Genomic DNA, 24,383 nt, shown 5'->3' with positions numbered 1-24,383 from the left:
CTGGGCAGGAACAGTATTTTCTGTAATTCTTTTTCAACAATGGCAGAGAGGTCAGAGGTCAGCTGATGCTTCACTTCAAGACTTCTCGTGAGTATATCAAATCAAATCAAATCAAATCAGATTTATTTGTATAGCGCCAAATCATAACAAAGTTACATCAAGGCACTTTACATATAGAGCAGGTCTAGACCAACTCTTTATAATTTATTTAAAGAGACCCAACAGATCCCCCGATGAGCAAGCACTTGGCAACAGTGGAAAGGAAAAACTTCCTTTAAGAGGCAGAAACCTCGAGCAGAACCAGGCTCAAGGGGGGCGGCCATCTGCCTTGACCGGTTGGGTTGAGAGAGAGAGAGAGAGAGAGACAGGCAGGCAGGCATTGGAGGGGGGGGGTGTAGGCAGGAACATGTTGTTGCATGAAGTTCATGGAGTTGAGCTGTAATACAGAATTCATGCTATATGGGACCAGCAGGTGTTGCAGGAACATGGGATGGAGATGAGGCACCACCTGCAGGATGAGGACAGGGAGAGAGAGGAGAGGAACTGGGAGAGACAGAGACTTTGGCAGAACATGGTTAGTAAATGCAGTATAAATGCTTAGAACTGGGTGAAACTGTTTTGTTTTTTTTTGTTTTTTTTTTAATAAGGATGGTTTTTATCAGCGCATGCAAGGAGGGAGTTAGAGAGAAAGAGGGGAGAGAGGGTGACAGGGAGAGACAGAGAGCGAGAGAGAGAGAGAGAGAGAGAGAGAGAGAGAGAGAGAAGCTCAGTCCTTCCCCCAGCAGCCTAGGCCTATAGCAGCATACCTAAAGAGTAGAGGACTTTTTAACTGTACGCTCTGTCATACAGGAAAGTTTTAAGCCTGGTCTTGAAAGTTACTAAAGAGTCCGCCCCCCGGACCGATGCTGGGAGTTGGTTCCATAGAAGAGGAGCCTGATAACTGAACGATCTGCCTCCAGATTTACTCTTGGAGACTCTAGGAACCACAAGTAAACCTCCATCTAGAGAGCGGAGTGGCCTGCTAGGACAGTAAGGAACTATGACCTCTCTGAGATACGATGGAGCTTGGCCATTAAGAGCTTTATACGTTAAAAGAAGGATTTTGAATTCTACTCTATATTTTACTGGCAGCCAATGAAGAGCAGCTAACACGGGAGAGATGTGATCTCTTTTCCTAGTTCCTGTTAATATTCGTGCAGCAGCGTTCTGAATTAACTGAAGGCCTTTTAGAGATTTGTTTGGACATGCAGATAGTAATGAGTTACAGTAGTCCAGCCTAGAAGTTACAAATGCATGGACTAGTTTTTTCTGCATCATCCTGAGAGAGGATGTTTCTGATTTTCCTAATGTTTCTCAGGTGGAAGAAAGCTGCCCGACTAACTTGTTTATGTGAGGGACAAAGGACATGTCCTGGTCAAAAATTACTCCAAGGTTTCTTACAGTGGAGCTGGAGGCCAAAGTAATGCCGTCCAAACTGATGAGATGATTAGATAGTATTTTTCTGAGGTGCTTAGGACCGAGTACAATAACTTCTGTTTTGTCAGAGTTGAGAAGTAAAAAATTTCCAGTCATCCAGACTTTTATGTCATCAAGACATGCCTGCAGTCTGACTATCTGACTGACTTCATTTGGCTTCATTGATAGGTACAGCTGAGTATCGTCTGCGTAGCAGTGGAAATTGATGCTGTGTTTCCTGATAATGTTGCCTAGAGGAAGCAGATAAAGCGTAAAGAGGATTGGTCCAAGTACCGAACCCTGCGGGACTCCATGACTGACTACAGTACATGAGGAGGAGCTGTTGTTTACATGAACAAACTGATGTCTATCTGATAAGTAGGATTTGAACCACTTTAGTGCAGTTCCTTTAATTCCAATTTCATGTTCCAGTCTCTGTAGTAAAATATTGTGATCTATGGTGTCGAATGCAGCACTAAGATCTAGAAGGCGAAGTATGGAGGCTGATCCATTGTCTGAGGCCATTAGAATGTCATTGGAGACTTTAACCAGCGCTGTTTCTGTGCTATGATGGGCTCTAAATCCTGACTGAAACTCTTCAAACAAACTGTTCCCATCCAGATGCTCGTGTAGTTGTTTTGCTACAGCTTTCTCAATGATTTTAGAAATAAATGGAAGGTTCGATATGGGTCTATAGTTTGCCAAAACATCTGGATCAAGATTAGGCTTTTTAAGCTGGGGTTTGATGACCGCAGTCTTAAGTGCCTGAGGTACATAACCCAGAAATAAAGTCAGATTAACCAAATCTAGAATAAACGGCTCAATTACATAAAAGATCTCTTTAAAGAGGCTAGTTGGTACTGGGTCTAATAGACAGGTTGACGGTCTGGATGATGAAACTATAGAAGCTAGCTCTGAGAGATTTAGAGGTGAGAATGATTCCAGATGTAAAAGAGGCGCCGCAGCTGATTCAGCAGTTGCCGTCTTCAGAAGGGGATTTTTATCTAACGTAGGCAAGAGCTGATAAATTCTTTCTCTGATCGTGAGAATTTTGTCTGAAAAAAAAAACTAATAAAATCATTACTGCTTAGAGCTAAGGGGATCACTGGTTCAACTGAGCTATGGCTCTCTGTCAGCCTGGCTACAGTGCTGAAGAGAAACCTGGGGTTGTTCTTGTTTTCTTCTATGAGTGCTGAGTAATATGAACTTCTAGCACTGCGGAGAGCTTTTTTATACGTTTTTAGGCTGTCTTTCCAGGCTCTGTGAGACTCTTCTGACTTACTGGAACGCCAGTTTCTTTCTAATTTCCTTGATGTCTGCTTCAAGGTACGGATTTGGTAACTATACCAGGGAGCCATCCTCCTCAGATTGAATACTTTCTTTTTGAGAGGGGCGGCATTATCAAGATTCGAACGCAGTGTGGCCATAGTGCTAGTCACAAGGTCATCAACCTGCGTATGGGAGAAATCCTCATTTAAATTTAGATTTAGATATGGCATTGTTGGGAATGATGACCAAATGTTCTCTTTAAATTTAGCCACAGCAGCTTCAGATAAACATCTTCTATAGCTGAATTTATTCCTCAATGCTGTGGAGCCCATTAAAGTAAACTCAAATGTAATAAGGTAATGGTCAGACAGGAGAGAATTTTGGGGAAGAATTGTTAGCTTGTCAATTTCAATGCCATAAGTTAGAACAAGATCAAGGATATGATTGTAAAAGTGAGTGGGTTCATTCACGTGCTGGGAAAAGCCAATTGAGTTTAGTAGGGAAAGAAACCCAGAACTAAGGCTGTCGCTTTCTACATCAACATGTATATTGAAATCTCCCAGAATAATGATTTTATCTGTACTAAGTACTAACTCTGATATAAACTCAGAAAACTCTGATAGGAATTCTGAGTACGGACCAGGTGGACGGTATACTGTAACTAACAGAACTGGTTTTTCACCTTTCCAGTCCGAGTGGGAGAGACTAAGAGTGAGGCTTTCAAAAGACCTGCAGCCAGATTTTGGTCTGGGGTTGATTAATAGGCTTGACTGAAATATTGCAGCCACCCCACCTCCTCGACCTGTGGTACGAGGGATATGAAAGTTAACATGAGTTGGGGGTGTAGCTTCATTAATGCTAACATACTCATCCTGCTGCAGCCACGTTTCAGTTATACAAAATAAATCAATATGGTGATCAGCTATGAGATCATTTACTAGTAGAGATTTTGATGATAATGATCGAATGTTCAACAGTCCACATTTGATCGCAGTGTTATTTGAGACTAAGTTTGTGGCTGTTTTAATTACAGTTAGGTTTTTGTTTTTAGCTCCTCTTTTTTAGAATTAATTTGAGTTTATTAACTTTTCTAAATTTAGGTCGTCGGGGGACAGACACGGTTTCTATAGACCTAAACATAGACAGAGACTCTATTCTATTCTCGGCAGATGACCGCTCTGACTGAGGCGCAGAGGAGCGTGTTAAACTGCGGCTCTGCCTCCTGGTCTAGACCCGGGATTGTCAGGGTTTTGGATTTCTAAGAAAACCACCCATATTTCTAGAAATGAGAGCGGCCCCGTCCACGGTGGGATGGACACCATCTCTCCTAATTAGACCAGGTCTCCCCCAGAAAGACTTCCAGTTATCTATGTAGCCCACGTTGTTTTCGGGACACCACCTCGACAGCCAGCGGTTAAATGACGACATGCGGCTGTACATGTCATCACTGGTCCGATTGGGGAGGGGGCCGGAGAAAGCTACAGTGTCCGACATCGTTTTAGCAAAAGTACACACCGATTCCACATTCATTTTTGTGACTTCCGACTGGCGAAGTCGGGTGTCGTTACTGCCGACGTGAACTACAATATTAGCATATTTACGTTTACCCTTAGCCAGCAGTTTCAGATAAGACTGGATGTCGCCTGCTCTGGCCCCCGGGATACACTTCACTATGGCCGCCGGTGTCGCTAACTTCACGTTTCTCAGAATAGAATCACCAATCACTAGAGTCGGCTTTTCAGCGGGTGTGTCGCTGAGAGGGGAGAACCTGTTGGAAACGTGAACTGGTCGATGGTGAACCGGGGGCTGCTGCCTACGACTATGCCTCATGTCTCGGACAGTCACCCAGCCGCCCTGACTAGATCCCGGCTGCTCGGGAGCCACTGGGGGGGAGGAAACTATCTTAGCTGCTGTATGAGCTCGTCTAGGTTGGTCCGCACCAGCTACAGGGGGGGGGCTAACTACACTAGCATAAGTTGGGCTAGCTAAAGTGCGGAGCCGGGATTCTGACTCATTAATCTTCGCCTCCATTTCTACCATCATTCTACATCTATGACAAGAGGTGCTATCATAAAAGGAGGCAGAAGAATAACTACACATGAGGCACAGAGAACAGGAGAGGAGAGGAGGAGGAGAAGGAGGAACAGAGAGTGGAGACAGAGAGCTAGAGGACATTGCTAATCGGGTAGTTTGATTAGCGGAGGAACAGAAACGGTTATAAACTTTGGAGAAAGGGGAGATATTGACTTCTAAAACCTAGTGTTGGTGTGAAAATAATTTTCTGCCTGATTACTCGAGTGAATTAGGAAATAATAGCAGAAGAACAGTGGAAACAACACAAGCACAATAGAGAGCACAACCGCCAGTGACCGGAAATGACGCAACACGCTTACCGCACCCAATAACGATGAATGTTAGGAAGTAAAATAACTAGCCATACCTGCCAGTATCTGCATCTATTCTTAGGAAGACCAAATTTCGGTGATGCAACTGGAAGAGCAAATGCAGCTTTTATGAAAGTACCTGTTCACGTCAGAAATCATTAGATTGGAAGGGGCGGAGCAGCTTGCATTCAGGTTTCCGTAGTGTAGTGGTCATCACGTTCGCCTAACACGCGAAAGGTCCCCAGTTCGAAACTGGGCGGTAGCATCTTTGCTGTCAGATGGAAATAAATGAGCGTCTTTTTTCCAGTTAATGCATACCTCTTAATTCGATTAAAGAATTGCCTTTAGCGATGTTTTTGGTTCTTCCCTTGCATTGTCAGCAATATTCGAAGTAACGATGGCATTTCATCGTCAAGGGGAAGGGAGTGTCCAGTGCAGCTTTCCGTAGTGTATCGGTCATCACGTTTGCATTACAGGCGAAAGATCCCCAGTTTGAAACTGGGCAGAAACTGTGTTTTCAGTTATTCTTTTTCAACAACGGCAGAGAGGTCAGAGATCAGCTGATGCTTCACTTCAAGACTTCTCGTGAGTAGACCTGCCAGTATCTGCGTCTATTCGTAGGAAGAGGAAATTTCGGTGATGCAACAATCAGAGGTCCAGACGAAAGCTGGAACAGCTCTCTCCCACAACCGGGGCACTGGGAAACAGCGAAGATCGAGAGCCTTGGAGCGAGTATGACCTGTGTATTTGGTAAGTGCTACCTCTGAATTAGAATAGAAAATGTTGGCTTCAGCTGTTTGTTTGGTCAATTCATTGTGTAATTGCGGTAGTAAAGATGGCATTTGGTGCCTAGATGAAGCGTAAAGACGATTGGTCCAAGTACCCAAACCTGTGGGACTCCATAACTGACTGCAGTGCATGAGGAGGAGCTGTTGTGAACATGAACAAACTGATGTCTATCTGATAAATAGGATTTGAACCACCTTATTGCACTTCCTTTAATCCCAATTTCATGTTCCAGTCTCTAGTAAAATATTGTGATCTATGGTGTCGAAAGCAGCACTAAGATCCAAAAGGAGAAGTATGGAGGCTGATCCATTGTCTGAAGCAATTAGAATATCATTGGAGAGGTCCAGACAAAAGCTGGGAAAGCTCTCTCCCACAACCGGGGCACTGGGAAAAAGCGAAGATCAAGAGCCATGGAGCGTCTTTGTTACCTGTGTGACGTCATCGGGGATCCCTGCTGAGGGCGCTTGTGTCTAGCAAATGCCCTCCTCTTCAAACTCAGAACCACACCCTAGGGGTGAATCCTGGGGTCATGGCGCCATTTCCAAACAGGCAGACAACTCTGGCCCAGGCTTCAGGATGTAGGCCTCTCTATTGTTCTTTTCAGAGCACGTGGGAGGCTATCGCAACAGTGGTAATGATGGCATTTCTTGATAAGCGGAAGGAGGTGACATGTGCGGGTTTCCGTAGTGTAGTGGTCATCACGTTCGCCTAACACGCGAAAGGTCCCCAGTTCGAAACTGGGCGGAAACATCTTTGCTGTCAGCTGGAAATAAATCAGCGTCTTTTTTCCAGTTAATGCATACCTCTTAATTCGATTAAAGAATTGCCTTTAGCGATGTTTTTGGTTCTTCCCTTGCATTGTCAGCAAGTAAGCGAAGTAACGATGGCATTTCATCGTCAAGGGGAAGAGAGTGTCCAGTGCAGGTTTCCGTAGTGTATCGGTCATCACGTTTGCATTACACGGGAAAGATCCCCAGTTTGAAACTGGGCAGAAACTGTGTTTTCAGTTATTCTTTTTCAACAACGGCAGAGAGCTCAGAGATCATACGCCCTGTGAAATGAGGCCCTGAATGGTGTCTGCGATGCCCTCCTCTGCTTGGGGCTTGTGGGGGTACTGATTGATCCACACTGGATCAGAAGTGTTAACCTCAAAAGTTAATGGTTCACATTGCACCAGTCGCACATCTGTCGGGCCCTGCGCCCATAGGGACTCTGGTAGAGAGTCAATGATAGACGCAGCCTCAGGGTGATCTGTTTTTTCTCTACCGTGAAACTGGGAGACCTGGGCCTCCTCCAGAACTGAGCTATCTACGGCTTCTACTTGAATTGAGTATATGTTGGCTCTAGCCGAATAAAGTACTCCGCGAATGTCCGTGATAACCCAATCATCCTGTGCTAATGCTAGTTTTACCATCCCACCCAATTCTTTAGCCTGATGTTTAGGATGTAAAGCCAGAGACACTTGTGGGACGGCCTCTTCCGACATCTGATACCACTGCAATTGTTCTGGTGTCAGGGACACCGCTGCTGCTACTCGAAAGCTGGGACAGCTCTCTACCACAACTGGGGCACTGGGAAAAAGCGAAGATCAAGAGCCATGAAGCGTCTTTATTACCTGTGTGACGTCATCGGGGATCCCTGCTGAGGGCGCTGGCATTTGGCAAATGCCCTCCTGTTCAAACTCAAAACCATACCCTAGGGGTGGATCCTGGGGTCATGGCGCCATTTTCAAACAGGTAGACAACTCTGGCCCAGGCTTCAGGATGTAGGATTCTCGATTGTTATTTTCAGAGCACGTGGGAGGCTATCGCAACAGTGGTAATGATGGCATTTCTTGATAAGCGGAAGGAGGTGACATGTGCGGGTTTCCGTAGTGTAGTGGTCATCACGTTCGCCTAACACGAGAAAGGTCCCCTGTTCGAAACTGGGCGGAAACATGTTTGCTGTCAGCTGGAAACAGATGTTTTTGGTTCCTGCCTTGCATTCTCAGTTGCTTCAATTTTCGTATTAACGATGGCATTTCATCATCAAGGGGAAGAGGGTGTCCTGTCCAGGTTTCTGTAGTGTAGTGGTCATCACGTTCGCCTCACACGCGAAAGGTCCGCAGTTTGAAACTGGGCAGAAACTGTGTTTTCAGTTATTCTTTTCCAACAACGGCAGAGAGGTCAGAGATCAGCTGATGCTTCACTTCAAGACTTCTCGTGAGTAGACCTGCCAGTATCTGCGTCTATTCGTAGGAAGAGCAAATTTCGGTGATGCAACAATCAGAGGTCCAGACGAAAGCTGGAACAGCTCTCTCCCACAACCGGGGCACTGGGAAACAGCGAAGATCGAGAGCCGTGGAGCGTCTTTATTACCTGTGTGACGTCATCGGGGATCCCTGCTGAGGGCGCTGGTGTCTAGCAAATGCCCTCCTCTTCAAACTCAGAACCACACCCTAGGGGTGGATCCTGGGGTCATGGCGCCATTTCAAAACAGGCAGACAACTCTGGCCCAGGCTTCATGATGTAGGCCTCTCTATTGTTCTTTTCAGAGCACGTGGGAGGCCATCACAACAGTAGTAACGATGGCATTTCATCATCAAGGGGAAGAGGGTGTCCTGTACAGGTTTCTGTAGTGTAGTGGTCATCACGTTCGCCTCACACGCGAAAGGTCCCCAGTTCGAAACTGGGCAGGAACAGTTTTTTTCTGTAATTCTTTTTCAACAAAGGCAGAGAGGTCAGAGGTCAGCTGATGCTTCACTTCAAGACTTCTCGTGAGTATAACTGCCAGTATCTGCATCTATTCTTAGGAAGACCAAATTTCGGTGATGCAACTGGAAGAGCAAATGCAGCTTTTATGAAAGTACCTGTTCACGTCAGAAATCATTAGATTGGAAGGGGCGGAGCAGCTTGCATTCAGGTTTCCGTAGTGTAGTGGTCATCACGTTCGCCTAACACGCCAAAGGTCCCCAGTTCGAAACTGGTCAGAAACATCTTTGCTGTCAGCTGGAAATAAATCAGCGTCTTTTTTCCAGTTAATGCATACCTCTTAATTCGATTAAAGAATTGCCTTTAGCGATGTTTTTGGTTCTTCCCTTGCATTGTCAGCAAGTAAGCGAAGTAACGATGGCATTTCATCGTCAAGGGGAAGGGAGTGTCCAGTGCAGCTTTCCGTAGTGTATCGGTCATCACGTTTGCATTACAGGCGAAAGATCCCCAGTTTGAAACTGGGCAGAAACTGTGTTTTCAGTTATTCTTTTTCAACAACGGCAGAGAGGTCAGAGATCATACGCCCTGTGATATGAGGCCCTGAATGGTGTCTGCGATGCCCTCCTCTGCTTGGGGCTTGTGGGGGTACTGATTGATCCACACTGGATCAGAGGTGTTCACCTCAAAAGTTAATGGTTCACATTGCACCAGTCCCAATTCTGTCGGGCCCTGCGCCCATAGGGACTCTGGTAGAGAGTCAATGATAGACGCAGCCTCAGGGTGATCTGTTTTTTCTCTACCGTGAAACCGGGAGACCTGGGCCTCCTCCAGAACTGAGCTATCTACGGCTTCTACTTGAATTGAGTATATGTTGGCTCTAGCCGAATAAAGTACTCCGCGAATGTCCGTGATAACCCAATCATCCTGTGCTAATGCTAGTTTTACCATCCCACCCAATTCTTTAACCTGATGTTTAGGATGTAAAGCCAGAGACACTTGTGGGACGGCCTCTTCCGACATCTGATACCACTGCAATTGTTCTGGTTTCAGGGACACCGCTGCTGCTACTCGAAAGCTGGGACAGCTCTCTACCACAACTGGGGCACTGGGAAAAAGCGAAGATCAAGAGCCATGAAGCGTCTTTATTACCTGTGTGACGTCATCGGGGATCCCTGCTGAGGGCGCTGGCGTTTGGCAAATGCCCTCCTGTTCAAACTCAAAACCATACCCTAGGGGTGGATCCTGGGGTCATGGCGCCATTTTCAAACAGGTAGACAACTCTGGCCCAGGCTTCAGGATGTAGGATTCTCGATTGTTATTTTCAGAGCACGTGGGAGGCTATCGCAACAGTGGTAATGATGGCATTTCTTGATAAGCGGAAGGAGGTGACCTGTGCGGGTTTCCGTAGTGTAGTGGTCATCACGTTCGCCTAACTCCCGAAAGGTCCCCAGTTCGAAACTGGGCGGAAACATGTTTGCTGTCAGCTGTAAACAGACGTTTTTGGTTCCTGCCTTGCATTCTCAGTTGCTTCAATTTTCGTATTAACGATGGCATTTCATCATCAAGGGGAAGGGGCTGGCCTGTGCAGCTTTCCGTAGTGTATCGGTCATCATGTTTGCATTACAGGCGAAAGATCCCCAGTTTGAAACTGGGCAGAAACTGTGTTTTCAGTTATTCTTTTTCAACAACGGCAGAGAGGTCAGAGATCAGCTGATGCTTCACTTCAAGACTTCTCGTGAGTAGACCTGCCAGTATCTGCGTCTATTCTTAGGAAGACCAAATTTCGGTGATGCAACTGGAAGAGCAAATGCAGCTTTTATGAAAGTACCTGTTCACGTCAGAAATCATTAGATTGGAAGGGGCGAAGCAGCTTGCATTCAGGTTTCCGTAGTGTAGTGGTCATCACGTTCGCCTAACACGCGAACGGTCCCCAGTTCGAAACTGGGCGGAAACATCTTTGCTGTCAGCTGGAAATAAATCAGCATCTCTTTTTAGTTACTGCATATCTCTTAATTCAATTAGAGAATTGGCTTTCGCGATGTTTTTGGTTCTTCCCTTGCATTGTCAGCAATATTCGAAGTAACGATGGCATTTCATCGTCAAGGGGAAGGGAGTGTCCAGTGCAGCTTTCCGTAGTGTATCGGTCATCATGTTTGCATTACAGGCGAAAGATCCCCAGTTTGAAACTGGGCAGAAACTGTGTTTTCAGTTATTCTTTTTCAACAACGGCAGAGAGGTCAGAGATCAGCTGATGCTTCACTTCAAGACTTCTCGTGAGTAGACCTGCCAGTATCTGCGTCTATTCGTAGGAAGAGCAAATTTCGGTGATGCAACAATCAGAGGTCCAGACGAAAGCTGGAACAGCTCTCTCCCACAACCGGGGCACTGGGAAACAGCGAAGATCGAGAGCCTTGGAGCGAGTATGACCTGTGTATTTGGTAAGTGCTACCTCTGAATTAGAATAGAAAATGTTGGCTTCAGCTGTTTGTTTGGTCAATTCATTGTGTAATTGCGGTAGTAAAGATGGCATTTGGTGCCTAGATGAAGCGTAAAGACGATTGGTCCAAGTGCCCAAACCTGTGGGACTCCATAACTGACTGCAGTGCATGAGGAGGAGCTGTTGTGAACATGAACAAACTGATGTCTATCTGATAAATAGGATTTGAACCACCTTAGTGCAGTTCCTTTAATCCCAATTTCATGTTCCAGTCTCTGTAGTAAAATATTATGATCTATGGTGTCGAAAGCAGCACTAACATCCAAAAGGAGAAGTATGGAGGCTGATCCATTGTCTGAAGCAATTAGAATATCATTGGAGAGGTCCAGACAAAAGCTGGGACAGCTCTCTCCCACAACCGGGGCACTGGGAAAAAGCGAAGATCAAGAGCCATGGAGCGTCTTTATTACCTGTGTGACGTCATCGGGGATCCCTGCTGAGGGCGCTGGTGTCTAGCAAATGCCCTCCTCTTCAAACTCAGAACCACACCCTAGGGGTGGATCCTGGGGTCATGGCGCCATTTCCAAACAGGCAGACAACTCTGGCCCAGGCTTCAGGACGTAGGCCTCTCTATTGTTCTTTTCAGAGCACGTGGGAGGCCATCACAACAGTAGTAACGATGGCATTTCATCATCAAGGGGAAGAGGGTTTCCTGTGCAGGTTTCTGTAGTGTAGTGGTCATCACGTTCGCCTCACACGCGAAAGGTCCCCCGCTCAAAACTGGGCAGGAACAGTATTTTCTGTAATTCTTTTTCAACAAAGGCAGAGAGGTCAGAGGTCAGCTGATGCTTCACTTCAAGACTTCTCGTGAGTATACCTGCCAGTATCTGCATCTATTCTTAGGAAGACCCAATTTCGGTGATGCCACTGGAAGAGCAAATGCAGCTTTTATGAAAGTACCTGTTCACGTCAGAAATCATTAGATTGGAAGGGGCGGAGCAGCTTGCATTCAGGTTTCCGTAGTGTAGTGGTCATCATGTTCGCCTAACACGCGAAAGGTCCCCAGTTCGAAACTGGGCAGAAACTTGTTTGCTGTCAGCTGGAAATAAATCAGCATCTCTTTTTAGTTACTGCATACCTCTTAATTCAGTTAGAGAATTGGCTTTCGCGATGTTTTTGGTTCTTCCCTTGCATTGTCAGCAATATTCGAAGTAACGATGGCATTTCATCGTCAAGGGGAAGGGAGTGTCCAGTGCAGCTTTCCGTAGTGTATCGGTCATCACGTTTGCATTACAGGCGAAAGATCCCCAGTTTGAAACTGGGCAGAAACTGTGTTTTCAGTTATTCTTTTTCAACAACGGCAGAGAGGTCAGAGATCAGCTGATGCTTCACTTCAAGACTTCTCGTGAGTAGACCTGCCAGTATCTGCGTCTATTCGTAGGAAGAGGAAATTTCGGTGATGCAACAATCAGAGGTCCAGACGAAAGCTGGAACAGCTCTCTCCCACAACCGGGGCACTGGGAAACAGCGAAGATCGAGAGCCTTGGAGCGAGTATGACCTGTGTATTTGGTAAGTGCTACCTCTGAATTAGAATAGAAAATGTTGGCTTCAGCTGTTTGTTTGGTCAATTCATTGTGTAATTGCGGTAGTAAAGATGGCATTTGGTGCCTAGATGAAGCGTAAAGACGATTGGTCCAAGTACCCAAACCTGTGGGACTCCATAACTGACTGCAGTGCATGAGGAGGAGCTGTTGTGAACATGAACAAACTGATGTCTATCTGATAAATAGGATTTGAACCACCTTATTGCACTTCCTTTAATCCCAATTTCATGTTCCAGTCTCTAGTAAAATATTGTGATCTATGGTGTCGAAAGCAGCACTAAGATCCAAAAGGAGAAGTATGGAGGCTGATCCATTGTCTGAAGCAATTAGAATATCATTGGAGAGGTCCAGACAAAAGCTGGGAAAGCTCTCTCCCACAACCGGGGCACTGGGAAAAAGCGAAGATCAAGAGCCATGGAGCGTCTTTGTTACCTGTGTGACGTCATCGGGGATCCCTGCTGAGGGCGCTGGTGTCAAGCAAATGCCCTCCTCTTCAAACTCAGAACCACACCCTAGGGGTGAATCCTGGGGTCATGGCGCCATTTCCAAACAGGCAGACAACTCTGGCCCAGGCTTCAGGATGTAGGCCTCTCTATTGTTCTTTTCAGAGCACGTGGGAGGCCATCACAACAGTAGTAACGATGGCATTTCATCATCAAGGGGAAGAGGGTGCCCTGTACAGGTTTCTGTAGTGTAGTGGTCATCACGTTCGCCTCATACGCGAAAGGCCCCCAGTTCAAAACTGGGCCGGAACAGTATTTTCTGTAATTCTTTTTCAACAAAGGCAGAGAGGTCAGAGGTCAGCTGATGCTTCACTTCAAGACTTCTCGTGAGTATACCTGCCAGTATCTGCATCTATTCTTAGGAAGACCAAATTTCGGTGATGCAACTGGAAGAGCAAATGCAGCTTTTATGAAAGTTCCTGTTCACGTCAGAAATCATTAGATTGGAAGGGGCGGAGCAGCTTGCATTCAGGTTTCCGTAGTGTAGTGGTCATCACGTTCGCCTAACACGCGAAAGGTCCCCAGTTCGAAACTGGGCGGAAACATCTTTGCTGCAGCTGGAAATAAATCAGCGTCTTTTTTCCAGTTAATGCATACCTCTTAATTCGATGAAAGAATTGCCTTTAGCGATGTTTTTGGTTTTTCCCTTGCATTGTCAGCAATATTCGATGTAACGATGGCATTTCATCGTCAAGGGGAAGGGAGTGTCCAGTGCAGCTTTCCGTAGTGTATCGGTCATCACGTTTGCATTACAGGCGAAAGATCTCCAGTTTGAAACTGGGCAGAAACTGTGTTTTCAGTTATTCTTTTTCAACAACGGCAGAGAGGTCAGACATCAGCTGATGCTTCACTTCAAGACTTCTCGTGAGTAGACCTGCCAGTATCTGCGTCTATTCTTAGGAAGACCAAATTTCGGTGATGCAACTGGAAGAGCAAATGCAGCTTTTATGAAAGTACCTGTTCACGTCAGAAATCATTAGATTGGACGGGGCGGAGCAGCTTGCATTCAGGTTTCTGTAGTGTAGTGGTCATCACGTTCGCTTCACACGCGAAAGGTCCCCAGTTCGAAACTGGGCGGAAACATGTTTGCTGTCAGCTGGAAATAAATCAGCATCTCTCTTTAGTTACTGCATACCTGTTAATTCAATTAGAGAATTGGCTTTCGCGATGTTTTTGTCCTGTGCAGGTTTCTGTAGTGTAGGGGTGGATCCTGGGGTCATGGCGCCATTTCCAAACAGGCAGACAACTCTGGCCCAGGCTTCAGGATGTAGGCCTCTCTATTGTTCTTTTCAGAGCACGTGGGAGGCCATCACAACAGTAGTAACGGTGGCATTTCATCATCAAGGGGAAGAGGGTGTCCTGTACAGGTTTCTGTATTGTAGTGGTCATCACGTTCGCCTCACACGCGAAAGGTCCCCAGTTTGAAACTGGGCAGGAACAGAACTTTCTGTGTTTCTTAACAAAGGCAGAGAGATCAGCTAATACTTTACTTCTCATCAGTATCTTTTGTACGTTTACTAACCTTGCAGGAATGCAGAAACTTGTGTTTTTCTTACAGGACTTGAGATCATACTAACTAGGGACCACCCTAAGGAAATAAAGAGGGGAGAACGGAAGAGATACGTCAGAGCAGTTAAAGAATGTAACTGAACATATCTCTGTCTGTTCTCCTTGCAAGTAAAAATGAGCGCTGTTGTCCTTTGTCTTTCTTCCCTGTGTTTCATCATGTTCTAGGTGGTTTAAACCTGACAGAAGGGGCAGAGGAGCTTGTGCTCAGGTTTCTGTAGTGTAGTGGTCATCACGTTCGCCTTACACGCGAAAGGTCCCCAGTTCAAAACTGGGCGGAAACATGTTTGCTGTCAGCTGGAAATAAATCAGCGCCTGTTTCTAGTTAATGCATACCTCTTAATTCAATTTGGAGAATTGGCTTTCGCGATGTTTTTGGTTCCTGCCTTGCATTCTCAGTTGCTTCAATTTTCGTATTAACGATGGCATTTCATCATCAAGGGGAAGAGGCTCTCCTGTACAGGTTTCTGTAGTGTAGTGGTCATCACGTTCGCCTCACACGCGAAAGACCCCCATTTCAAAACTGGGCCGGAACAGTATTTTCTTTAATTCTTTTTCAACAAAGGCAGAGAGGTCAGAGGTCAGCTGATGCTTCACTTCAAGACTTCTCGTGAGTAGACCTGCCAGTATCTGCATCTATTCGTAGGAAGAGCAAATTTCGGTGATGCAACAATCAGAGGTCCAGACGAAAGCTGGAACAGCTCTCTCCCACAACCGGGGCACTGGGAAACAGCGAAGATCGAGAGCCTTGGAGCGAGTATGACCTGTGTATTTGGTAAGTGCTACCTCTGAATTAGAATAGAAAATGTTGGCGTCAGCTGTTTGTTTGGTCAATTCATTGTGTAATTGCGGTAGTAAAGATGGCATTTGGTGCCTAGATGAAGCGTAAAGACGATTGGTCCAAGTACCCAAACCTGTGGGACTTCATAACTTACTGCAGTGCATGAGGAGGAGCTGTTGTGAACATGAACAAACTGATGTCTATCTGATAAATAGGATTTGAACCACCTTAGTGCAGTTCCTTTAATCCCAATTTCATGTTCCAGTCTCTGTAGTAAAATATTATGATCTATGGTGTCGAAAGCAGCACTAAGATCCAAAAGGAGAAGTATGGAGGCTGATCCATTGTCTGAAGCAATTAGAATATCATTGGAGAGGTCCAGACAAAAGCTGGGACAGCTCTCTCCCACAACCGGGGCACTGGGAAAAAGCGAAGATCAAGAGCCATGGAGCGTCTTTATTACCTGTGTGACGTCATCGGGGATCCCTGCTGAGGGCGCTGGTGTCTAGCAAATGCCCTCCTCTTCAAACTCAGAACCACACCCTAGGGGTGGATCCTGGGGTCATGGCGCCATTTCCAAACAGGCAGACAACTCTGGCCCAGGCTTCAGGATGTAGGCCTCTCTATTGTTCTTTTCAGAGCACGTGGGAGGCCATCACAACAGTAGTAACGATGGCATTTCATCATCAAGGGGAAGAGGGTGCCCTGTACAGGTTTCTGTAGTGTAGTGGTCATCACGTTCGCCTCATACGCGAAAGGCCCCCAGTTCAAAACTGGGCCGGAACAGTATTTTCTGTAATTCTTTTTCAACAAAGGCAGAGAGGTCAGAGGTCAGCTGATGCTTCACTTCAAGACTTCTCGTGAGTATACCTGCCAGTATCTGCATCTATTCTTAGGAAGACCAAATTTCGGTGATGCAACTGGAAGAGCAAATGCAGCTTTTATGAAAGTACCTGTTCACGTCAGAAATCATTAGATTGGAAGGGGCGGAGCAGCTTGCATTCAGGTTTCCGTAGTGTAGTGGTCATCACGTTCGCCTAACACGCGAAAGGTCCCCAGTTCGAAACTGGGCGGAAACATCTTTGCTGCAGCTGGAAATAAATCAGCGTCTTTTTTCCAGTTAATGCATACCTCTTAATTCGATGAAAGAATTGCCTTTAGCGATGTTTTTGGTTCTTCCCTTGCATTGTCAGCAATATTCGATGTAACGATGGCATTTCATCGTCAAGGGGAAGGGAGTGTCCAGTGCAGCTTTCCGTAGTGTATCGGTCATCACGTTTGCATTACAGGCGAAAGATCTCCAGTTTGAAACTGGGCAGAAACTGTGTTTTCAGTTATTCTTTTTCAACAACGGCAGAGAGGTCAGACATCAGCTGATGCTTCACTTCAAGACTTCTCGTGAGTAGACCTGCCAGTATCTGCGTCTATTCTTAGGAAGACCAAATTTCGGTGATGCAACTGGAAGAGCAAATGCAGCTTTTATGAAAGTACCTGTTCACGTCAGAAATCATTAGATTGGAAGGGGCGGAGCAGCTTGCATTCAGGTTTCCGTAGTGTAGTGGTCATCACGTTCGCCTCACACGCGAAAGGTCCCCAGTTCGAAACTGGGCGGAAACATGTTTGCTGTCAGCTGGAAATAAATCAGCATCTCTTTTTAGTTACTGCATACCTGTTAATTCAATTAGAGAATTGGCTTTCGCGATGTTTTTGTCCTGTGCAGGTTTCTGTAGTGTAGGGGTGGATCCTGGGGTCATGGCGCCATTTCCAAACAGGCAGACAACTCTGGCCCAGGCTTCAGGATGTAGGCCTCTCTATTGTTCTTTTCAGAGCACGTGGGAGGCCATCACAACAGTAGTAACGGTGGCATTTCATCATCAAGGGGAAGAGGGTGTCCTGTACAGGTTTCTGTAGTGTAGTGGTCATCACGTTCGCCTCACACGCGAAAGGTCCCCAGTTTGAAACTGGGCAGGAACAGAACTTTCTGTGTTTCTTAACAAAGGCAGAGAGATCAGCTAATACTTTACTTCTCATCAGTATCTTTTGTACGTTTACTAACCTTGCAGGAATGCAGAAACTTGTGTTTTTCTTACAGGACTTGAGATCATACTAACTAGGGACCACCCTAAGGAAATAAAGAGGGGAGAACGGAAGAGATACGTCAGAGCAGTTAAAGAATGTAACTGAACATATCTCTGTCTGTTCTCCTTGCAAGTAAAAATGAGCGCTGTTGTCCTTTGTCTTTCTTCCCTGTGTTTCATCATGTTCTAGGTGGTTTAAACCTGACAGAAGGGGCAGAGGAGCTTGTGCTCAGGTTTCTGTAGTGTAGTGGTCATCACGTTCGCCTTACACGCGAAAGGTCCCCAGTTCAAAACTGGGCGGAAACATGTTTGCTGTCAGCTGGAAATAAATCAGCGCCTGTTTCTAGTTAATGCATACCTCTTAATTCAATTTGGAGAATTGGCTTTCGCGATGTTTTTGGTTCCTGCCTTGCATTCTCAGTTGCTTCAATTTTCGTATTAACGATGGCATTTCATCATCAAGGGGAAGAGGCTCTCCTGTACAGGTTTCTGTAGTGTAGTGGTCATCACGTTCGCCTCACACGCGAAAGACCCCCATTTCAAAACTGGGCCGGAACAGTATTTTCTGTAATTCTTTTTCAACAAAGGCAGAGAGGTCAGAGGTCAGCTGATGCTTCACTTCAAGACTTCTCGTGAGTATACCTGCCAGTATCTGCATCTATTCTTAGGAAGACCAAATTTCAGTGATGCAACTGGAAGAGCAAATGCAGCTTTTATGAAAGTACCTGTTCACGTCAGAAATCATTAGATTGGAAGGGGCGGAGCAGCTTGCATTCAGGTTTCCGTAGTGTAGTGGTCATCACGTTCGCCTAACATGCGAAAGGTCCCCAGTTCGAAACTGGGCGGAAACATGTTTGCTGTCAGATGTTTTTGGTTCCTGCCTTGCATTCTCAGTTGCTTCAATTTTCGTATTAACGATGGCATTTCATCATCAAGGGGAAGGGGCTGACCTGTGCAGGTTTCTGTAGTGTAGTGGTCATCAAGTTCGCCTCACACGCGAAAGGCCCCCTGTTCGAAACTGGGCAGAAACTGTGTTTTCAGTTATTCTTTTTCAACAACGGCAGAGAGGTCAGAGATCAGCTGATGCTTCACTTCAAGACTTCTCGTGAGTAGACCTTCCAGTATCTGCGTCTATTCTTAGGAAGACCAAATTTCGGTGATGCAACTGGAAGAGCAAATGCAGCTTTTATGAAAGTACCTGTTCACGTCAGAAATCATTAGATTGGAAGGGGCGAAGCAGCTTGCATTCAGGTTTCCGTAGTGTAGTGGTCATCATGTTCGCCTAACACGCGAACGGTCCCCAGTTTGAAACTGGGCAGAAACATGTTTGCTGTCAGCTGGAAATAAATCAGCATCTCTTTTTAGTTACTGCATACCTCTTAATTCAATTAGAGAATTGGCTTTCGCGATGTTTTTGGTTCTTCCCTTGCATTGTCAGCAATATTCGAAGTAACGATGGCATTTCATCGTCAAGGGGAAGGGAGTGTCCAGTGCAGCTTTCCGTAGTGTATCGGTCATCACGTTTGCATTACAGGCGAAAGATCCCCAGTTTGAAACTGGGCAGAAACTGTGTTTTCTGTTATTCTTTTTCAACAACGGCAGAGAGGTCAGAGATCAGCTGATGCTTCACTTCAAGACTTCTCGTGAGTAGACCTGCCAGTATCTGCGTCTATTCGTAGGAAGAGCAAATTTCGGTGATGCAACAATCAGAGGTCCAGACGAAAGCTGGAACAGCTCTCTCCCACAACTGGGGCACTGGGAAACAGCGAAGATCGAGAGCCTTGGAGCGAGTATGACCTGTGTATTTGGTAAGTGCTACCTCTGAATTAGAATAGAAAATGTTGGCGTCAGCTGTTTGTTTGGTCAATTCATTGTGTAATTGCGGTAGTAAAGATGGCATTTGGTGCCTAGATGAAGCGTAAAGACGATTGGTCCAAGTGCCCAAACCTGTTGGACTCCATAACTGACTGCAGTGCATGAGGAGGAGCTGTTGTGAACATGAACAAACTGATGTCTATCTGATAAATAGGATTTGAACCACCTTAGTGCAGTTCCTTTAATCCCAATTTCATGTTCCAGTCTCTGTATTAAAATATTATGATCTATGGTGTCGAAAGCAGCACTAAGATCCAAAAGGAGAAGTATGGAGGCTGATCCATTGTCTGAAGCAATTAGAATATCATTGGAGAGGTCCAGACAAAAGCTGGGACAGCTCTCTCCCACAACCGGGGCACTGGGAAAAAGCGAAGATCAAGAGCCATGGAGCGTCTTTATTACCTGTGTGACGTCATCGGGGATCCCTGCTGAGGGCGCTGGTGTCTAGCAAATGCCCTCCTCTTCAAACTCAGAACCACACCCTAGGGGTGGATCCTGGGGTCATGGCGCCATTTCCAAACAGGCAGACAACTCTGGCCCAGGCTTCAGGATGTAGGCCTCTCTATTGTTCTTTTCAGAGCACGTGGGAGGCCATCACAACAGTAGTAACGATGGCATTTCATCATCAAGGGGAAGAGGCTCTCCTGTACAGGTTTCTGTAGTGTAGTGGTCATCACGTTCGCCTCATACGCGAAAGGCCCCCAGTTCAAAACTGGGCCGGAACAGTATTTTCTGTAATTCTCTTTCAACAAAGGCAGAGAGGTCAGAGGTCAGCTGATGCTTCACTTCAAGACTTCTCGTGAGTATACCTGCCAGTATCTGCATCTATTCTTAGGAAGACCCAATTTCGGTGATGCCACTGGAAGAGCAAATGCAGCTTTTATGAAAGTACCTGTTCACGTCAGAAATCATTAGATTGGAAGGGGCGGAGCAGCTTGCATTCAGGTTTCCATAGTGTAGTGGTCATCACGTTCGCCTAACACGCGAAAGGTCCCCAGTTCGAAACTGGGCAGAAACTTGTTTGCTGTCAGCTGGAAATAAATCAGCATCTCTTTTTAGTTACTGCATACTTCTTAATTCAGTTAGAGAATTGGCTTTCGCGATGTTTTTGGTTCTTCCCTTGCATTGTCAGCAATATTCGAAGTAACGATGGCATTTCATCGTCAAGGGGAAGGGAGTGTCCAGTGCAGCTTTCCGTAGTGTATCGGTCATCACGTTTGCATTACAGGCGAAAGATCCCCAGTTTGAAACTGGGCAGAAACTGTGTTTTCAGTTATTCTTTTTCAACAACGGCAGAGAGGTCAGAGATCAGCTGATGCTTCACTTCAAGACTTCTCGTGAGTAGACCTGCCAGTATCTGCGTCTATTCGTAGGAAGAGCAAATTTCGGTGATGCAACAATCAGAGGTCCAGACGAAAGCTGGAACAGCTCTCTCCCACAACCGGGGCACTGGGAAACAGCGAAGATCGAGAGCCTTGGAGCGAGTATGACCTGTGTATTTGGTAAGTGCTACCTCTGAATTAGAATAGAAAATGTTGGCTTCAGCTGTTTGTTTGGTCAATTCATTGTGTAATTGCGGTAGTAAAGATGGCATTTGGTGCCTAGATGAAGCGTAAAGACGATTGGTCCAAGTACCCAAACCTGTGGGACTCCATAACTGACTGCAGTGCATGAGGAGGAGCTGTTGTGAACATGAACAAACTGATGTCTATCTGATAAATAGGATTTGAACCACCTTATTGCACTTCCTTTAATCCCAATTTCATGTTCCAGTCTCTAGTAAAATATTGTGATCTATGGTGTCGAAAGCAGCACTAAGATCCAAAAGGAGAAGTATGGAGGCTGATCCATTGTCTGAAGCAATTAGAATATCATTGGAGAGGTCCAGACAAAAGCTGGGAAAGCTCTCTCCCACAACCGGGGCACTGGGAAAAAGCGAAGATCAAGAGCCATGGAGCGTCTTTGTTACCTGTGTGACGTCATCGGGGATCCCTGCTGAGGGCGCTTGTGTCTAGCAAATGCCCTCCTCTTCAAACTCAGAACCACACCCTAGGGGTGGATCCTGGGGTCATGGCGCCATTTCCAAACAGGCAGACAACTCTGGCCCAGGCTTCAGGATGTAGGCCTCTCTATTGTTCTTTTCAGAGCACGTGGGAGGCCATCACAACAGTAGTAACGATGGCATTTCATCATCAAGGGGAAGAGGCTCTCCTGTACAGGTTTCTGTACTGTAGTGGTCATCACGTTCGCCTCATACGCGAAAGGCCCCCAGTTCAAAACTGGGCCGGAACAGTATTTTCTGTAATTCTCTTTCAACAAAGGCAGAGAGGTCAGAGGTCAGCTGATGCTTCACTTCAAGACTTCTCGTGAGTATACCTGCCAGTATCTGCATCTATTCTTAGGAAGACCCAATTTCGGTGATGCCACTGGAAGAGCAAATGCAGCTTTTATGAAAGTACCTGTTCACGTCAGAAATCATTAGATTGGAAGGGGCGGAGCAGCTTGCATTCAGGTTTCCATAGTGTAGTGGTCATCACGTTCGCCTCACACGCGAAAGGTCCCCAGTTCGAAACTGGGCGGAAACATCTTTGCTGCAGCTGGAAATAAATCAGCGTCTTTTTTCCAGTTAATGCATACCTCTTAATTCGATGAAAGAATTGCCTTTAGCGATGTTTTTGGTTCTTCCCTTGCATTGTCAGCAATATTCGATGTAACGATGGCATTTCATCGTCAAGGGGAAGGGAGTGTCCAGTGCAGCTTTCCGTAGTGTATCGGTCATCACGTTTGCATTACAGGCGAAAGATCTCCAGTTTGAAACTGGGCAGAAACTGTGTTTTCAGTTATTCTTTTTCAACAACGGCAGAGAGGTCAGACATCAGCTGATGCTTCACTTCAAGACTTCTCGTGAGTAGACCTGCCAGTATCTGCGTCTATTCTTAGGAAGACCAAATTTCGGTGATGCAACTGGAAGAGCAAATGCAGCTTTTATGAAAGTACCTGTTCACGTCAGAAATCATTAGATTGGACGGGGCGGAGCAGCTTGCATTCAGGTTTCTGTAGTGTAGTGGTCATCACGTTCGCTTCACACGCGAAAGGTCCCCAGTTCGAAACTGGGCGGAAACATGTTTGCTGTCAGCTGGAAATAAATCAGCATCTCTCTTTAGTTACTGCATACCTGTTAATTCAATTAGAGAATTGGCTTTCGCGATGTTTTTGTCCTGTGCAGGTTTCTGTAGTGTAGGGGTGGATCCTGGGGTCATGGCGCCATTTCCAAACAGGCAGACAACTCTGGCCCAGGCTTCAGGATGTAGGCCTCTCTATTGTTCTTTTCAGAGCACGTGGGAGGCCATCACAACAGTAGTAACGGTGGCATTTCATCATCAAGGGGAAGAGGGTGTCCTGTACAGGTTTCTGTATTGTAGTGGTCATCACGTTCGCCTCACACGCGAAAGGTCCCCAGTTTGAAACTGGGCAGGAACAGAACTTTCTGTGTTTCTTAACAAAGGCAGAGAGATCAGCTAATACTTTACTTCTCATCAGTATCTTTTGTACGTTTACTAACCTTGCAGGAATGCAGAAACTTGTGTTTTTCTTACAGGACTTGAGATCATACTAACTAGGGACCACCCTAAGGAAATAAAGAGGGGAGAACGGAAGAGATACGTCAGAGCAGTTAAAGAATGTAACTGAACATATCTCTGTCTGTTCTCCTTGCAAGTAAAAATGAGCGCTGTTGTCCTTTGTCTTTCTTCCCTGTGTTTCATCATGTTCTAGGTGGTTTAAACCTGACAGAAGGGGCAGAGGAGCTTGTGCTCAGGTTTCTGTAGTGTAGTGGTCATCACGTTCGCCTTACACGCGAAAGGTCCCCAGTTCAAAACTGGGCGGAAACATGTTTGCTGTCAGCTGGAAATAAATCAGCGCCTGTTTCTAGTTAATGCATACCTCTTAATTCAATTTGGAGAATTGGCTTTCGCGATGTTTTTGGTTCCTGCCTTGCATTCTCAGTTGCTTCAATTTTCGTATTAACGATGGCATTTCATCATCAAGGGGAAGAGGCTCTCCTGTACAGGTTTCTGTAGTGTAGTGGTCATCACGTTCGCCTCACACGCGAAAGACCCCCATTTCAAAACTGGGCCGGAACAGTATTTTCTTTAATTCTTTTTCAACAAAGGCAGAGAGGTCAGAGGTCAGCTGATGCTTCACTTCAAGACTTCTCGTGAGTAGACCTGCCAGTATCTGCATCTATTCGTAGGAAGAGCAAATTTCGGTGATGCAACAATCAGAGGTCCAGACGAAAGCTGGAACAGCTCTCTCCCACAACCGGGGCACTGGGAAACAGCGAAGATCGAGAGCCTTGGAGCGAGTATGACCTGTGTATTTGGTAAGTGCTACCTCTGAATTAGAATAGAAAATGTTGGCGTCAGCTGTTTGTTTGGTCAATTCATTGTGTAATTGCGGTAGTAAAGATGGCATTTGGTGCCTAGATGAAGCGTAAAGACGATTGGTCCAAGTACCCAAACCTGTGGGACTTCATAACTTACTGCAGTGCATGAGGAGGAGCTGTTGTGAACATGAACAAACTGATGTCTATCTGATAAATAGGATTTGAACCACCTTAGTGCAGTTCCTTTAATCCCAATTTCATGTTCCAGTCTCTGTAGTAAAATATTATGATCTATGGTGTCGAAAGCAGCACTAAGATCCAAAAGGAGAAGTATGGAGGCTGATCCATTGTCTGAAGCAATTAGAATATCATTGGAGAGGTCCAGACAAAAGCTGGGACAGCTCTCTCCCACAACCGGGGCACTGGGAAAAAGCGAAGATCAAGAGCCATGGAGCGTCTTTATTACCTGTGTGACGTCATCGGGGATCCCTGCTGAGGGCGCTGGTGTCTAGCAAATGCCCTCCTCTTCAAACTCAGAACCACACCCTAGGGGTGGATCCTGGGGTC

The 24,383-nt window shown here is 46.0% G+C and overlaps 20 non-coding genes across 20 annotated transcripts; all 20 read left to right on the top strand.

Moving 5' to 3' along the window:
• Positions 1-5,300: 5,300 nt before the first annotated feature.
• trnav-aac (transfer RNA valine (anticodon AAC)) lies at positions 5,301-5,373 on the top strand. Its single transcript has one exon. It is a non-coding gene; the product is annotated as a tRNA-Val (tRNA).
• Positions 5,374-6,574: 1,201 nt separating this feature from the next.
• Positions 6,575-6,647, top strand: trnav-aac (transfer RNA valine (anticodon AAC)). Its single transcript has one exon. It is a non-coding gene; the product is annotated as a tRNA-Val (tRNA).
• A 1,114-nt stretch (positions 6,648-7,761) lies between these two features.
• On the top strand, positions 7,762-7,834 carry trnav-aac (transfer RNA valine (anticodon AAC)). Its single transcript has one exon. It is a non-coding gene; the product is annotated as a tRNA-Val (tRNA).
• Positions 7,835-8,504: 670 nt separating this feature from the next.
• On the top strand, positions 8,505-8,577 carry trnav-cac (transfer RNA valine (anticodon CAC)). Its single transcript has one exon. It is a non-coding gene; the product is annotated as a tRNA-Val (tRNA).
• Positions 8,578-10,468: 1,891 nt separating this feature from the next.
• On the top strand, positions 10,469-10,541 carry trnav-aac (transfer RNA valine (anticodon AAC)). The gene has a single exon. It is a non-coding gene; the product is annotated as a tRNA-Val (tRNA).
• Positions 10,542-12,037: 1,496 nt separating this feature from the next.
• trnav-aac (transfer RNA valine (anticodon AAC)) lies at positions 12,038-12,110 on the top strand. The gene has a single exon. It is a non-coding gene; the product is annotated as a tRNA-Val (tRNA).
• A 1,201-nt stretch (positions 12,111-13,311) lies between these two features.
• On the top strand, positions 13,312-13,384 carry trnam-cau (transfer RNA methionine (anticodon CAU)). The gene has a single exon. It is a non-coding gene; the product is annotated as a tRNA-Met (tRNA).
• A 220-nt stretch (positions 13,385-13,604) lies between these two features.
• Positions 13,605-13,677, top strand: trnav-aac (transfer RNA valine (anticodon AAC)). Its single transcript has one exon. It is a non-coding gene; the product is annotated as a tRNA-Val (tRNA).
• Positions 13,678-14,142: 465 nt separating this feature from the next.
• trnav-cac (transfer RNA valine (anticodon CAC)) lies at positions 14,143-14,215 on the top strand. The gene has a single exon. It is a non-coding gene; the product is annotated as a tRNA-Val (tRNA).
• A 694-nt stretch (positions 14,216-14,909) lies between these two features.
• Positions 14,910-14,982, top strand: trnav-uac (transfer RNA valine (anticodon UAC)). The gene has a single exon. It is a non-coding gene; the product is annotated as a tRNA-Val (tRNA).
• Positions 14,983-16,192: 1,210 nt separating this feature from the next.
• trnam-cau (transfer RNA methionine (anticodon CAU)) lies at positions 16,193-16,265 on the top strand. Its single transcript has one exon. It is a non-coding gene; the product is annotated as a tRNA-Met (tRNA).
• A 220-nt stretch (positions 16,266-16,485) lies between these two features.
• trnav-aac (transfer RNA valine (anticodon AAC)) lies at positions 16,486-16,558 on the top strand. Its single transcript has one exon. It is a non-coding gene; the product is annotated as a tRNA-Val (tRNA).
• A 465-nt stretch (positions 16,559-17,023) lies between these two features.
• Positions 17,024-17,096, top strand: trnav-cac (transfer RNA valine (anticodon CAC)). Its single transcript has one exon. It is a non-coding gene; the product is annotated as a tRNA-Val (tRNA).
• Positions 17,097-17,380: 284 nt separating this feature from the next.
• trnav-cac (transfer RNA valine (anticodon CAC)) lies at positions 17,381-17,453 on the top strand. The gene has a single exon. It is a non-coding gene; the product is annotated as a tRNA-Val (tRNA).
• A 337-nt stretch (positions 17,454-17,790) lies between these two features.
• trnav-uac (transfer RNA valine (anticodon UAC)) lies at positions 17,791-17,863 on the top strand. Its single transcript has one exon. It is a non-coding gene; the product is annotated as a tRNA-Val (tRNA).
• Positions 17,864-18,335: 472 nt separating this feature from the next.
• On the top strand, positions 18,336-18,408 carry trnav-aac (transfer RNA valine (anticodon AAC)). The gene has a single exon. It is a non-coding gene; the product is annotated as a tRNA-Val (tRNA).
• A 1,676-nt stretch (positions 18,409-20,084) lies between these two features.
• trnam-cau (transfer RNA methionine (anticodon CAU)) lies at positions 20,085-20,157 on the top strand. Its single transcript has one exon. It is a non-coding gene; the product is annotated as a tRNA-Met (tRNA).
• A 1,787-nt stretch (positions 20,158-21,944) lies between these two features.
• On the top strand, positions 21,945-22,017 carry trnav-cac (transfer RNA valine (anticodon CAC)). The gene has a single exon. It is a non-coding gene; the product is annotated as a tRNA-Val (tRNA).
• A 465-nt stretch (positions 22,018-22,482) lies between these two features.
• Positions 22,483-22,555, top strand: trnav-cac (transfer RNA valine (anticodon CAC)). The gene has a single exon. It is a non-coding gene; the product is annotated as a tRNA-Val (tRNA).
• A 694-nt stretch (positions 22,556-23,249) lies between these two features.
• Positions 23,250-23,322, top strand: trnav-uac (transfer RNA valine (anticodon UAC)). The gene has a single exon. It is a non-coding gene; the product is annotated as a tRNA-Val (tRNA).
• The last annotated feature ends 1,061 nt before the right edge of the window (positions 23,323-24,383 follow it).

Source organism: Echeneis naucrates, chromosome 4 (assembly GCF_900963305.1).
Source record: "Echeneis naucrates chromosome 4, fEcheNa1.1, whole genome shotgun sequence".
Classification (NCBI taxonomy): Eukaryota; Metazoa; Chordata; class Actinopteri; order Carangiformes; family Echeneidae; genus Echeneis; species Echeneis naucrates.
This window is presented reverse-complemented; position numbering and strand designations above follow the sequence as displayed.